The 15,704-nt window shown below is 40.9% G+C and overlaps 1 protein-coding gene across 3 annotated transcripts in view; it reads left to right on the forward strand.

Annotated features, from left to right (window-relative positions):
* Positions 1 to 15,704, forward strand: part of UBAC2 (UBA domain containing 2) — a 164,873-nt gene that overhangs the window by 108,274 nt on the left and 40,895 nt on the right. The gene's annotated exons all lie outside the window — the stretch shown is intronic.

The raw sequence follows: 15,704 nt of genomic DNA on the forward strand, positions 1-15,704 counted from the left end.
AGAGTTTTGAAGACAAAAAAGTAAAACGTTGTCTTATGGTAACTGTCAAAGAAAAAGTATCAGACAGAACCTTATGTTGATGGGCTTTCCAAGTCATGGTATATCATTAAGGAGAAAGCTTATGGAACTAGCATAATCTACTATGGAAATCAGAACTTCTTTGGAGTAAGTTTTCGAGCCCTGACCTGCGTCTCGGGTGAATGAGGATGGGGAGTTGGGTCCTCTGAGCCTTGCCCTGCTTTTCCTGCCTTTCTCTGCTCTTCACGCTTCCTTTTCTTCTTCCTTATTCTTGCTTCCCTTAGATTTCTTTTCCCAATTCACCAAAAGAAGGGTACAGTGTCGCAGGTCAGGTAACTCATCTGATGCCCAGGGTTTTCAGTTGATCTTTAGGGACTGAGATGATTTTCTAGCAGTTCACTGAAAATGAGGGCAGGGCTTCCCTGGTGGCGCAGTGGTTAAGAATCAGCCTGCCAACGCAGGGGACACAGGTTCAAGCCCTGCTCCAGGAAGATCCCACGTGCCTTGGAGCAACTAAGCCCGTGCACCACAACTACAGAGCCTGTGCTCTAGAGCCCGTGGGCCACAACTACTGAAGCCCGCGCACCTAGAGCCCATGCTCCACAACAAGAGAAGCCACCGCAATGAGAAGCCTACGCACTGCAACAAAGAGTAGCCCCCGCTCGCCACGACTCGACAAAGCCCGCGTGCAGCAACAAAGACCCAACACAGCCAAAAATAAATAAATTTATAAAAAGAAAAAGAAAATGAGGACAGAAGCTGCCGAGGGAGGTCAAGGCTGGTTAGAGCTGTGAGGTAGGTTGGGCTTGTGAAAGAACCTAGTGTAGAAGTAGAAGATGGCAGTGGATCCTTAAGAAACAGCCATATTTAGAGGGTGCTTTCACCTTCTTGCATAACACAGTATTTACAATCCCAACACCAAATTGAGTGCTTATGAGTCCATTGTACAACTCTCTCTCTCTCTCGTTCATTGATTCATTCATACCTTCTCTCTCCCCCCATTTTCCCTCCCTTCCTCTCTGTGCCCCCTTCCCCTGTCCCAAAACCTTCTGTCCTCTGCCTTGTCATGACAATTACAACTCAGTCCAGGGCTGACAGAATGTCTTACTAGACAAGTGTTACACAGGGAGTGACTAGTAGACTTTTAAATGTTCAGTGCAAAACAGATGAAATCATGCCAATGTCTTGATAAAACTGTCAGAGAAGTGCCTCATAAAATATAGCTATAAAATTTTCATTACTGTAACTTACCTTTTACTAACTTACCTTTTTTTAGGCAAAAACCTTTCAGAGAGGGCTTCCCTGGTGGCGCAGTGGTTGAGAGTCCGCTTGTCAATGCAGGGGATACGGGTTCGTGCCCCGGTCTAGGAGGATCCCACATGTCGCGCATGGCCGCTGAGCTTGCGCGTCCGCAGCCTGTGCTCCGCGGCGGGAGAGGCCACAACAGTGAGAGGCCTGCGTACCGCAAAAAAAAAAAAAAAAACCTTTCAGAGGCTTTCAAAATTAGGCCTCCTCAGGTCCCTCTCTCAGCCCTGTGGACCCTGTGCTCCAGGGACACAGCATCTTACTCTTCCCGACATCTAATGCTGTCTCAGGATTCTGTGCCATCACTTATTTTTCTTTAACAAACACATGGCACTTACTATGTACCAGGCACTTGTGGTAGATTATATTGTTTGTTCAACTGTTTTGTTTGTTGAGAATATTTGCTGCCCGTCTCTACGGGCCCCTCCCTGCAGGGCCTGCCCCTACATGCCCTGTTAACATCAGACTCTCCTCTGTGACTTACATGAGCCACTGGACCACGAGCAGAAGTAATGAATGCTTCACAAGCAGAAGTTTTAAGAACCATTGTGTGGTTCTGCCATTGCTCTGTTCCGTTTGTCATGAGAAAAGCATGTGACATATAGAAGCTGCTCCTTCAGCCCAGACCCCAGAATGAAGAAGACACACGGATCAGGGCTGTGGCCAGCATGTAAGATGAGTGAGGAATAAACCTTTGTTATAAGCTGCTGAAATTTGGGATAATGTGTTACCACAGTATAACCTAGAGAAAGCAGACTAATACAGCTCTTTTCTAAGCAGTTTGCAAATATTATTTAATTAGTCCTCCTGAAAACCTGATGATGTAGGAACTGTTGTCCCCGTTTTATAGATGAAGAAACTGAGGCACAGAGAACTTAAGTTATTTGCCAAGAATAACTGATAAGTAGTGGAGACAACATTCAAATGCAGGTACTGGAGCTTTGGCGTCTGTGCTCTTAAGAGGTGGCTTTGCATAACCATATGCAGTATCTTCCAACTATATCCATTCCTTCACCATTAGATGCCTTCTTTTCCTAGAAAAAACTTATTCATTTAAGTTCTCACTCTGAAGCCTTTTCTGAGTCTGCCCTTTCAGTTTAGAAACTATACATTATTCTTTATTTTATAATCCCCAGTGCCTAGCAAAGTGTCTGGCATTTTATCTTTATTCTATAACTAATTATTGAGTTTCAAAATTCAGTATTATCAAAATAATTATTTCTGTACAATAAAACACTAACTCTTCGTGATTGTTAGGATGCTGTCAATGTGTGCTGCCTTACTAGGTTTGTTTTTTTTGGTTTTTGCGGTACACAGGCCTCTCACTGTTGTGGCCTCTCCTGTTGCGGAGCACAGGCTCCGAACGCGCAGGCTCAGCGGCCATGGCTCACGGGCCCAGCCACTCCACGGCATGTGGGATCTTCCCGAACCGGGGCACGAACCCGTGTCCCCTGCATCGGCAGGCAGACTCTCAACCACTGGCCACCAGGGAAACCCTCCTTACTAGGTTCTTGACATGCTCTGTGTGGTGGTGGAGAACCTGGGCTTACCATTTGAAAGATGAGGAGGCTGAAATTCAGGTTGCACAGCTGATGGATGATAGAGCCAGGACCAAAGGCCAGGTGTTCTGGCGGTCCAGTGGGTTCAGTGCCTTCCACTGCACATTTCAAGGCTCTCATCCATGTCTGTTTCAACCACAAGACACTTAGGTACAAAGCTGTTCTTAGATCTTCCCTTGACTACACCACTAAGATGAGGCCCTGATCATCGTCAACGGAGACACGATTCTGGAGGGAGATCTTGGTCATGAAGAAGTTTTAAAAGTACCCAGAGGTGCCGAAAGACACATATCCACAGCAACTTCCTGCAGCCTTCATTAAAAATTTTGTGGGCCGACCAATATCCAAGAAAACTTGATCCCGTTGGCAGCCTCTGCTTTCTCCCTATTATGAAGAATTCTGTCTATAGCTGTACTGTACTTTCTTTTCTAATATCATCAAAGATATTTAACTGGTCCTCCATATGATGGATTAAAAATGCAGCTCAAACCTCACCTTCAACAAACTCTTTGTCTTGTGTTTCTGGCATTGTCATGTACAAGAAAACGAAGTAAAGGATGGCTTTGAGAAAGCATAAAGGATAGTATAAAACATATTGAGCTGGGTCAGTACTGCTGCTGGTCAAAGGAAAAAGAAATGGAGATAAGGAAGAGGTTAGCAAGAAAAACACGCATACATTTTCATTTTAGATGATTACTAGTAGATTACATGGCTGTTGCCCCACAGAGCATTTTCTCACAGGGTCTTTACATTGTTTTCCTATCAGGAGATGGAAAGTCTTGAATCAGTTTTGATTATCTCTTTAAACTGATTTTTTAAAATAGGAATGTCCAGTGTTCCTTCCTCTTTGCAGCTGATTGTGTTGATATTTTTCCTATATCTTGACTTTAACCTCTGGTAAAGAACTATGGTAAAAATCAGTGCATGAGATTTTGAATATATTAATTATAAACAACAGCATATTATCAGAAAGTCTTATGTTAGTTTATGTTAGCTTGGAATATTTTTAAGATATCAGAAGTTTTTTATTGCTAAAGATTGGTTTTAGTCTCTGAAAATCCCACCTCTTTTATAAAGTTTAAGAGGAGAATTATATATCCAGAAATGTCTTAATCTTTCTAGATCTTCACATTTACTTTTTTATGAAAATTTTTTTTCTTTTTTGTTCATTAAAGTGTTACATGCAATAAAATTTACCAATTTGAAGTATACAGTTTGGTGAATTTTGGTCATTGTATACAGTTTTGTAACCACCACAGTCGGGATAGAAAACAGTCCCATCACCCTAAACATGTTTTTCACGCTGCTGTGAAGATCTGCGTACACATTTATGTGTGGACATATGTTTTTACTTCTCTTGGGTAAATGCCTAGGAGTAGAATTGCTAGAATTTATCATATGAAAGATATATGGTACCATATTATCTTACAAAGTGACTGTGCCATTTTGCATTTCCACCATCAGTACGCGAGCATTCCAGTTCCTCCGCCTCCTTGCCAGAACTTCGCATTGTCAGTAATTTTAAGTTCAGTCATTCTAGGTGGCATGTAATTATATCTTGTGGTGTTAATTTGCGTTTCTCTAATGACTAGTGATTTGGGCATCTTTTCCTGTGACTACTAACCATTCGTATATCTTCCTTTGTGTTGTGTCTGTTCAAATCTTTCACCCACTTTTTCGTTGGGTTACATTTGTATTATAATTAAATCAAAAGGGTTCTTTTTATATTCTGGATATAAGCCCTTTGTTGGATATATTTTGTAAAAATTTTATACCAGTCTGTGGTTTGCCTCTTTGTTTCCTTAAGTATGACTTTGAATAAGCAAAAGTTTTAACTTGATTAGTTCAGTGTTTCAAGTTTTAAAATAGTTTGTGCTTTGGTATCTTAAGAAATATTTGTTAATCTGATGTCACAAACATTTTGTCCTATGTTTTCATCTAGAATTTAATAGTTTTTGCTGTTACATTTAGGTCTAAGATCCACTTTGAGTATAATATTTGTGAAGTTAAGGGTTGAGGTGTATTTTTTTCCATACAGATATCTAGCATTGTTCCATCAACGCTGAAAAGACTCTTTTCTCTTTTGCGTATTACCCTAGCAGCTTTGTTGAAAGTCCGTTGACCAGTGTGGGTCTGTTTCTTGACTTTCTTTTCTATCTCAGTGATTTATATGTTTGTTCTCATGCCGGTACCATACTGTTTGAGTACTTTTGAGTATGGTAAGTCTTGAAATCAGGTGACATAAGTATTCCAACTTTGTTCATCTTTTTCAAAACTGGTTAAGCTATTTTAGGAACATTGACTTCCCATATGCCTTTTTAAATCAGCTTATAATTTCCTTCAAAAAAGAAAAAATACAGTTAATATTTTGCTTGAGATTGCACTGAAAGTATAGATCAGTTAGGAAGGATTGCCATTTTGATATTTTAAAATATGGCCACAAATTATTTCCTACTTCAAGAGATGGAGCTTTAATTCCCCTCTTCTAGAGTGTGGGCTATACTTAGCGATTCACTTATAGTGAATAGAATATGGCGGGATGGAGCGTGACTCCAAAAGGCTGATGATAAGAGACACGTTACTTCTATCCTGCTCCGTCTCAGATCATTCATTCTGGGGGAAGCCAGCTGCCATGTCACAGGGGTACTGAAGCAGCCCCGTGGAGAGGTCTGCATGGCAGAGAATGATGGCATCCTGCCAGCAGTCAGCACTGACTTGCCAGGTGTGTTTCTGGGCACATTAGAAGCTGGTCCTTCAGCCCCAGTCAGGAGTCCCAGATGCAGGCAGTTAGGCCGACATCTCAACTGCAGCCCTCATGAGACACCTTGAGCTACAGCCACCCAACTAAGCAGTCCCTAGATTTCTGACCCACATAAACTGTACATATAATAAATGCTTATGGTTTTAAGCCCCTGAGCTTTGGGTAATTTGTTATTCAGTAATAGATAACGAGTACAACTATTTTAACAATATTGGGTCTTCCAATTCATAAACATAATATGTGTCTACATTTTTCTAGTAATTCTTTAATTCCCCTTTTTAATTTTTAAATTTTCGACGTACAAGCCCTACACATCTTTCATTAAATGTATTCCTAAGTTTTTGTGGGGTTTTGATGCTATTTTAAATGGAGTTATTTTGTTCCAAATGTTTGTTGCTTGTATATAGAAACGCAGTTGATTTCTGTATATTGCTATTGTATCCTGTAGTTTTGCTGAATTTGTTGTTTCTGGTAGCTTTTCTGTGGATTCCTTTTGGTTTCCTACACATATGATCAACTCATCAGGAAATATGTTTGGTTTATATGTTTTACTTCATTTCTAATCTGTGCCTTTTATTTTTCTTGCCTATTGCACTAGCTAAGACCTCTAGTCCAATGTCAAATAAGAGTGGTGAATAGACATCCTTGCCTTGTTCCTGGTCTTAACAAAGGATTTCGTTTTTCCCTGTTGAGTCTCTATCTGTAAATGCCTAAGTTGTTCTTGATCTTTACATTCATTTTTAATTTATTATTTTTAGTCCAATGTAAGAAGCAAATTTTAACATAAGCCTGTTTTCCCCTCAATTTTAGTTTGTTGAATCAGTTTATGAACGTGAATATAAGTTTAAAGGGGGGTGGTCTCCTTGTTGAAAGGGAAATTCAAAGGTATTTACATTTGAGCGTTCGATTAAGGCTTTTTTCCACGTGCTAGAGACTCTAGCTGCCTCCCAATGTATTTTTTTCCTTCGTAACAGAACCTTCCTCTTCTTTGAGGCAGCAAGGCCTCCAACTACACGATCACATTTCCCGGTCTCCTTTGCAGCTAGGTATGGCTGTCAAACTAAATCCTGGCATCCTGGCTAATGAGCTATAAGCAGACATATTGGTGGGACTTCTAGGAAGGCTCCTTAAAGTAGCCTTTGGTCCTCTTGTTCTTCCTCATTTTCTTCTCCCCGCTGCCTGGAATGCAGTTAAGATGGTTGGAGCTTTTCTAACATGAGGGAGAAATAAATTTCTGTTGTATTTAAGCCACTGTTGTTTGCAGTTTTCTGCTTTATGCAGTTAACCTAATCCTCTTGACGCATGATTTTCTGAAAGAAAAAGCTTAGAGCAGCTTTCTAAGACAATTGGTTAGAAACAAATAATCTGTTATTAGTTTAATTAATTCTGTTCCTATTCTAATTCAACTTTTCAAGAATCAGAAGGATACCCAGTGTTTAAATAGATACTTTAAAATAATATTGAAAAAGCAAAGAGGGCTGTGGGAAATTCATGTGAATCACTTTTGTACTTGACAGAGAACAAGATAGCAAGACTCTTTCAATAAGTGCTTAAAGCCACATGATTCTGTCATGAAAACAACAGTCATTTCATAATTAATCACAAATGGCACAAATAACTTCGGGCATTTCTAACTTGTGTACATACTCTTTGCATAATAAAATGAGTCATTTCCAAAGTTCCTTCCTTCTTTCTTTAGCGTTTTTCAGTGAAGGAGAAGGAACAGGAAAATGTAAGTTTCGTTAGAGCAGGGATTTTCTTTGTTTTGCCTCCTGCTGTATCCCAGTGTTTAGAACACAGCCTGGCACCTTATAGAAGTTCAGTAAATATGTGTTGAATGAATACGTGAGGCCTCAGCGGGCCTGGTTTCCTCAGGACTTGAGTGAATATGAAGTCTGCATGAAGGGGTCCAGACACAAGGGAACGTTTGTTCCCTCAGCTCCTCTTTATCTTGGGATGGCAATGCTCTCCCCCCAGGAAAGCAGCCCCTTGTGTTTATCCTACTGTCCCATTAGATGACAAGTTTCTTGAATGTTGGGACTGTGGTTCACCAGGACCCTGGCAGTGTAGTTTGCCAGGTAGGTTTTTGTTCAGCCACAGTTGACTGGAGAAAGAGATCAACAGAAAGCTGAGTGCTGGTGCCAGGTCATGGTTCCTCACCTTTGCTGGCTGTGGTTTCATGCTAACACTAAACAAGACCAGAGGACAGTTGAGGTTTACTCTCTGTAATCAAGGGAGTTTCACATGTTTCCACCCAGCAAATTAAATTATTTTTTCCCTTTGGCCTGGACTTTCAGCTGCACAAGGTCCGGAATGCTCTCTGGTTGCTTGACTTCTGGGCCCTTTACCTGGTCGGGATTCCCAGCTCCTGCTGCTTGAATGCTCTGGTTCCAGCTCTCCCTGCCCTTCGCAGACACAGCCTGCTTGTTCATTTCCACTGTATCTGAGCATCCTGGCCCTGACTCCTGGCCTGCCCGAGATCACTGCCACGGCTTCATCCCTTGTCATTGGGCCTCTCAGCTTGATCTTGGGCTTCTGGGCTCTGAGGGCCTGCCAGACCTCTCCCTTAGAATTTCCCCTGGCCTCTTGATGTTGCAAATCCCAGCGGGTGGTCTATTTTTAAAGCCTCTTTTTTCACAAACTCTGGGTTTCAAGAAGACTCTCATTCAGAAGTCCCAGTATAAGAAGGGTTTATGAGTTAATGAAAAAAGTTAAAAGTAATGTGTAAATGTAAAGTAGTATAATAAATAAGTGATACTCTCTCAAGGCTTTTGGGAGTAATGAGGTATAACTTAGGTAAAATGTAATGTGTTTATCTTATCCCCCATCTTCTCATAGAATAGGGTGATGTGATTATCAAATATTTTTAGGAAACTAAATTCTTAAAGCTCTTTATATTTTAATCCTTTGTGTGAATACCTGTGTTGACCAAAAAATTAATCAAGAGTCAATCTAAGAAAAGCATGGAAAATTTTATCCGAGCCAACCCAAGGATTATAACCCAGGAGACAGCCTTTCAGAGAGCTCTGAGGACTGTTCCGCAGGGAGAAGGGGGAGGCCGTTACACATGTGATTTTGACGAAGGAGTACATGCCGTCAAGCACACATCTTAGTAGAAGGTTACTGCTATTTGCAAGGAACAGATACCTTAGTTCATGGTTTTAGTGCTTTTCTAAGTATGCAGAGATGCAAGAAACTAAGTTTATAACATTTTCTCCTGAAATACCTGTCTTAAGAGCCAGTTCTGTCCGTTTTCCCAGAGCACAAAGTGCTGCATCCTGAGCTTCACCTTGAAGTCCTTTCAGAGTGTGCTGCTGCTGTGGGTCAGCGACTGCAGCGGCTAATGGCTTGCTTCTTGGAGAACTGGATGGTGGGCAACGTTGTTTATTCTACAGTCCCTTCCCTTTCGGTCTTAGTATTGACTAAGGTTTGGGAGGCATTTCGTGACCAGTTTTTCCCACTGTGCTTAGGAATGCTCATTCCCAGGTCAGAGGAGGATTTCACTGATAGGCTACTCAGTGCTATTACTGGACTAGGCCCTGTTAACAGTAGCCAAAAGCCTCTGGACCTCCTGTCTTACTAGTCTATTATGGTCTAGGAAATGGTTCCCTCTTGTTGCTTCTTCCCGTATCTAGGGTCACACTGTTACAATCATTGATCTAATAGGACTGTATATTTGGTCAGTTGTTTCAAGTCACCTAATCATCATTTATTTTACCACACATTTGGTAATGCAAAAAAACAATAATCTTGTAAAATAGGCAGAATACAAGTAACATAGCCAGTAAAATTAATAAGGTGATAAGTCAGTACCTAAGCTAAGAGCTAAGGTGCAGCCCAGTATCTCCCCAGGTTGTCTGACCAGTCTATTCTGCACCAATCTCTAAGGAAAATGATATGTTGGCATTGTACCTAAGGTTCACCTAAGGTGTCCGTGTGTACAAGGCAAGTGGTGGGTCATTGTGACCATTTACAGGATTGAGTAAGGAGTGTTATCATCTGAGGAGTTACGTAGTGGCGCCAGAAGGAGAAAGATGGATCTTTGTGGTTGGGCAGGTATTTCTGCCGTAGGGGACGTCTGGCTAACACATAGTGCAGATGCACAGTGCACACCAGAGGAGGCGGAGGAGGACAACATGGGCAGCGAAAGTTTTGTGTTTGAATTTTTCTTCTCTTGCCTTAAAATATGAATTTTAATTTCACCATCTGAAACATTTTACAGTAGCACTTTATTTGTTTGACAGCTTGAGGTCAGGCTGATGTATCAGAGGCGTGGACAGGTGAATTCTACCTTTTTTGTCACATGGGAAATACGAACTTAGGACCAAAAAAGTGTGTCTACTGGCACCTTTCCAATTTTCTTTAAAAGAATGTAAGATGACATTTTTGGGGTTTTTTGGACCCTTCATTCACGATTCTCCCAGCAGGTGCTCTTCTAGGTGCTACTAGGTGCAAACAGTGATCAAAACCAACCAAAATTCTTCCCCTTCCAGAGCATACATTCAAATAAGTAACCCTTAGAATAGAACTTTAAGCCAGTGAGCACAAAAGCCCTACTTTATCCCTGCCAGAATTTGCAGTCATGCATTTGTTTATTACTGGGTAGGATGTCCTAATTCTTCATAGGATGTTCCTACTGATATTGAACACATAATTTCATAGCTGTATATGTGATGGTGAGGGGATAGATATGGGCAAGAGAATGAAAATCTTCAGCCTTCTTCAATTCCCTGAAGGAATCTATGACCAACCCTGCCCCCCCATTAAGAACCCGTCTCCTCACTAAATTGTGAGCTCCTTAAGTACAGGCAACAATTATACATTGTCGTTATTTTTTTCTGTATTTCTTTAAAAAGTATATGATTTCATAAAGCATAAATAACACTGTATTAATGGGTTTATAACATATATAGGTATAATATAATTAAGACAGAAAAATAGCACAGTGAATGGGGGTGATGTTAAATGGAATTATACTCTTGAAGTTTCCTATATTTTAATTGAAGTAATTCAGTATTAACTCTAAGCACCTTATGTGTGTATTATAATCCCTAGAGCAAACACAAGAAAAAAATATGAGCTATTGCTAACAAAATTCCATTAAACAAATTAAAATGAAATACTAAAAAATATTTGCTTAACACAAAAGGAAGTAAGAAAGGAGGAACAAAAAGCAAATGAGATAGAACCAAACAGCAAAATTCAACTATGTCAAGGTAAGTACATTAAGTGTGAATAGGTAAACACATTCATCAAAAGGCAGAGATTGTCAGACTGGATTTAAAAGTAAGAAAGTGCTATATGGCGTCTACAAGACACACTTTAAACACAGACACAAAAAGGGATGAAAGAGAATGAAGAAAGATTAATCATGGAAATAGAAATCTGAAATGGCCATATTAATATAAGACAAAATAGATTTCTATGTGAGTATTACTCAGAACAAAGACGGATTCTTTATTATGACAAAAGGGTCAGTGTATGTGTGCCTGATGACAGCTTCCAAATACACCACCGTTTTCCAAATACATGAAGTTAAAACAACTGTGGACAAATGGACAAATTCACAATCGCTTTGAGACTAAAAAATACAAGTGTTTAATTTTTCACTTAATTCAAATCTCACAGTTCTGATTTGATCAATTTTTTTTCATATTTTGTTATAACAACATTTTGCTATCTTCAGCTAAATCAGCGTGATTTTGCTGTTATACAGCTCCATTTTCTATCTTCCTTTTTATCCAGATCTTCAGAAAAGGAATCCTTACTTCCTTGCCTCCAATTCATTATTATATATTTTGGCCATATTTACTTCCTGTCTCTTTCTTTATTACATATATATATGTTTGTTACAGAGAGTGCTGCCCCGGACGCCTCCCCTTCCTTCTCCCCTCATCATCCTGCTGCAGAAGAAACCACATTCCATGGTTCTGTACTTACTACATGAGTATGTGTCCATAAGCAGTAAATACTAGCATGTTGTGTTTTGAAGTTATACAAAAAGATGAATACAATATGTAATACCTTTTTAGAAACATATTAATACATGTACACCGAGTTTATTTAACTGCTGTTTAGTATTTTGTGGGATGAATAAACCACTCTTTAACCATTCCTCTCCTGGGACACTGTTCCCTAGCTGTTACACAGAGCGTTGCAATTGAGAATTTCCTGAAATACACCTTTGGCAGCTCTGCTGGGTATTGTCAAATTGCTCTCCCCAATGGTCGGGCCACTTTGCCTTCCCTCAGGGCTGTGGGAGAATTCTCAGTTCCCCCTCATCCTCACGAAAACTTGAAACCAGATTTTTCAATTTTTGCTAATTTTTATTATATTTAACGTTGTTCAGTTAAGATTTGCAATTCTCTAAAGGCAAGTGAGGATAAACATCCTTTCGTGTGTTTGTTGGACATTTGAATTTCCTTTTCTTTTTTTTTCTTTTTTTTTTCTTTTTTTTGCGGTACGCGGGCCTCTCACTGTTGTGGCCTCTCCCGTTGTGGAGCACAGGCCCCAGACGTGCAGGCTCAGTGGCCATGGCTCACGGGCCCAGCCGCTCCGCGGCATGTGGTATCCTCCCGGACCGGGGCACGAACCCGCGTTCCCTGCATTGACAGGCGGACTCTCAACCACTGCGCCACCAGGGAAGCCTGAATTTCCTTTTCTGAAATTGCCTTTTCATCTGCTTTATAAATTGGGTTGACTGTCTTTTTCTTACAAATGGATAGTTTCTTTATGTTCTGATGCTACCTTTGTTGAGGACAAGGACCTTCTCCCAGGCTCTTGTGTTTCCCTTCATTTATGGTAACTTTTGGCCCCCTGTAGCTTTTATTTTATTTATTTGTTTGTTTGTTTTTGGCTGCATTGGGTCTTTGTTGCTGTGCACGGGCTTTCTCTAGTTGCGTCGAGTTGGGGCTACTCTTCGTTGTGGTGTGCGGGCATGCAGTAGCTTCTCTGGTTGAGGAGCACGGGCTCTAGGCGTGAGGGCTTCAGTAGTTGTGGCTCACGGGCTCTAGAGTGCAGGCTCAGTAGTTGTGGCGCACGGGCTGAGTTGCTCCACGGCATGTGGGATCTTCCCTGACCAGGGCTCAAACCCGTGTCCCCTGCATTGGCAGGTGGATTCTTAACTACTGCACCACCAGGGAAGTCCCCACTGTAGCTTTTAAATTGTAAAGTAGATGAATGTGTGTTTTCTTTTATAGTTTGGGCTTTATGTTTCTTATTTAAAAATCCGTCCTCATCCCAGTGCCAAAAAGATGTTCCTCCTGTATTTTGTGCAGAAAGATTTACAGTGTTATAAATTATATTTGTGTCCTTAATCCATTGGGAATTTATGTGTGGTGTCAGGAAGGGAGAGCTGTTTTGTCTTTATCCTTATGTGTGGCCCGTGTATTTTTTTCCCGTTTAACGCACCCATTTCTGCTGTGAACCAGGTGCCTTGTACTGGAGTCTTTTTCTCTGCTCTTGCTCTTTACATCGATTTGAGTAGCTCTTCGTAAAGACCACACTGTTTTAATTACTCAGACTTTATAGCATACTTTGAAACCTGATAGGCCTTATTATGTTTCCCAAAAATTATCTTGACTCTTCTGGGTCATTTATTCTTTATTTTTAAATCTTTTTATTGTGATGCATAACACACACCAAAATGTGCATAAACTATAAATGTCATGAAGCCAAACAACTCACTATGAAGTGGACACACCCGTAAACCCCTATGCTGGTCAGAGCACTGCCGGCCCCTGGAGCCCTCGGTGCCCCTCCCTTCTGTGACTGCTCTCCTGGCGCAGATGGTCACCACCGCCATGCTTCGCTTCATGGTTTTCCCACTTGACTGATCCATTTACAAAGTGGAATCATAATGTGTGCAATCTTTTGGGTCCAGCTTCTTTTTCCCAACATTATGTTTCTAAGCATTTAAACCTTAATATTCCATACAACTTTTAGGATTGTTATTTAAGTTCCAACCAAAAAACCCCAGCAGTCTCTTTTCTATTATGTTGAATATATATATTAATATGGTGAAAACTGATGTCTTAACAATTTTGCATCTTCCCATTTGCAGATGTGATGTTATGATATCTTTATTTATTACTAGAGGGTTTTTTTAATGTCCCTTATTATAGTTTTTTAGTTTTCTATAAAAGCCGTATATATTTTTTATTAAATTTATTCCTAAGTATCTCGTTGTTTTTGTTGCTGTTGTCTGCTCACAGCTCATTGTTTTTCCTTCCTCTAGGCAGTCAGTATTTGATCTCTGGTTACTTTTGTTGACTTAAAGAAAAACACACAACATAAGAGTTGTGAGTTTAAGGTTTATTCAGGGTCTTACTGAGGACTGTAGCCTGGGCCGTAGCTCTGAGGAACTGCTCCAAAGAAGTAGGGGAGGCGCCAGTATAATAAATGTGAATTTTTTGGCTGTGAAATACATCTAGTCAAGTATACATCTCAGTCAAAGATTACCACCAGTCAGAAAGAGCAGAATCTCAAGTTAATTTTAGTGCTTTTCTTTGTATGTGAAGCAGCAAGAATCCGGGGTCATTGAAATTCTTCCTGAGATATGCATCTAGCCCTCTAGGGGCCTGTTTATCTAAAGCGCAGAGTGCCTCGTAGGGATTTATCACCCTGAATTCTCCTCAGGGTGTGCTGTCAGCGGGTGACTGCTGTGGGTTGTGACTTACCCTTGTATAATGAGCTACGCTCTTCTGTTCTTTTTTGTTCACACTTTCAAGGACTTCTTTCTCTGTTTCACTGTGATGGATCTAGATATAAATTTCATTCTGTTCTCCACCTTGGGACTATTGCACTTTCCATCTGAGTATCTGTATTCTGTATTAATTCTGGAAAACTCAGCTATTACCTCTTGAAGTATAGTCCTCTTCTTCCTATATTTCTTCTGTTGTCTTCTTCTGGAAGTTCTGTGAGACACACACGGAAGGCCTCTCTGTCTGTATGAAGTCCACATGTGTAGAGCCCCCGGCCTCCCCTGTTGGCCTGCTCTACCCACTCCAGAGCCTCTTTGATGCAGGCCCTGCAGAGCTTTTACCTTCTCCCTCTAGAGAAGGGAGAGGGTAGACGGGGGATCTGCTAGGTGAGGGGAGGAACTGGGGTTGCTTCTTGCACAGAGTTCAGTGATCCTCCACTTCACTCCCACCTTCACAGTACCTGGTGCCTCTAATCCCTGAGTCTGTCAGGGGGACCCTCTCCCTCATTTGGATTTACGCTTCTCATATGCTAAGTATTTCTAACCACTCAATGTGTTTTCCATTTTGTTAGTGTAGTTGAGGATTACAGATGCTGTCTAGTTTCAGTGAATGTGAAGTTTGGTTCTGATTTTGTTTTCTTTGTCGTTTTGTACCATTTTTGAGAGAAGTAGCATAGAAATTATTTGAAACCAAAAGTCCTTTTCCATCCACTCTTCAGCCTCCTCCAGTGTGTCTTTGGCTCCTACCACTGCACCAAAACTGTTCTTAATTTTGCCAAATCCAACAGTCATCTTCCTCTCTCTGTCTTACTTGAACTCTGGGCTACATTAGACATAGCTGACTATTCCCATCTTAAAACACTGTTCTCTTAGCTTCAGTGGTACTAGACTCTCCTAGTTTTCCTCCTTCTCACTGGCGGCCCCTCCTCAGATTTCTTTACTGGCTTCTCCGACTCTGTCCATCCACAAGATGCTGGTGCACCCTGGGTTCCATCCTAAGTCCTCTTCTTTCCTCTGTAATACGTCCCCCGCCCTCATTATCTCCTGTAGTCCTGTTGCTTTAAACACGGTCTTATACCACTGACTCCCAAATCTTTATCTCTGCAAACTTTTCTCTTGAGTTCCAGATTTTTATATCCAACAACCCTCTTGATAGCTCCACTAAGATTTCTAATGGATGCTCCCAAGCTCATTCCGGCATTGCACTTGCTGTTTTCTCTGCCTGAAACGTTCTTCCTTCAGTTCGTCAAATCACTGGCACCTCACTATCCTTAAGAACTCTGCCCAAGTGTCACTTCCACCAGACCTAAAGAAGGTCCTTGCTCCAAGTCACCTTATTTTATTTCCTTCATAGATCTTG

This window comes from Mesoplodon mirus, assembly GCF_964341445.2.
Source record: "Mesoplodon mirus genome assembly, chromosome: 17".
Lineage (NCBI taxonomy): Eukaryota > Metazoa > Chordata > Mammalia > Artiodactyla > Ziphiidae > Mesoplodon > Mesoplodon mirus.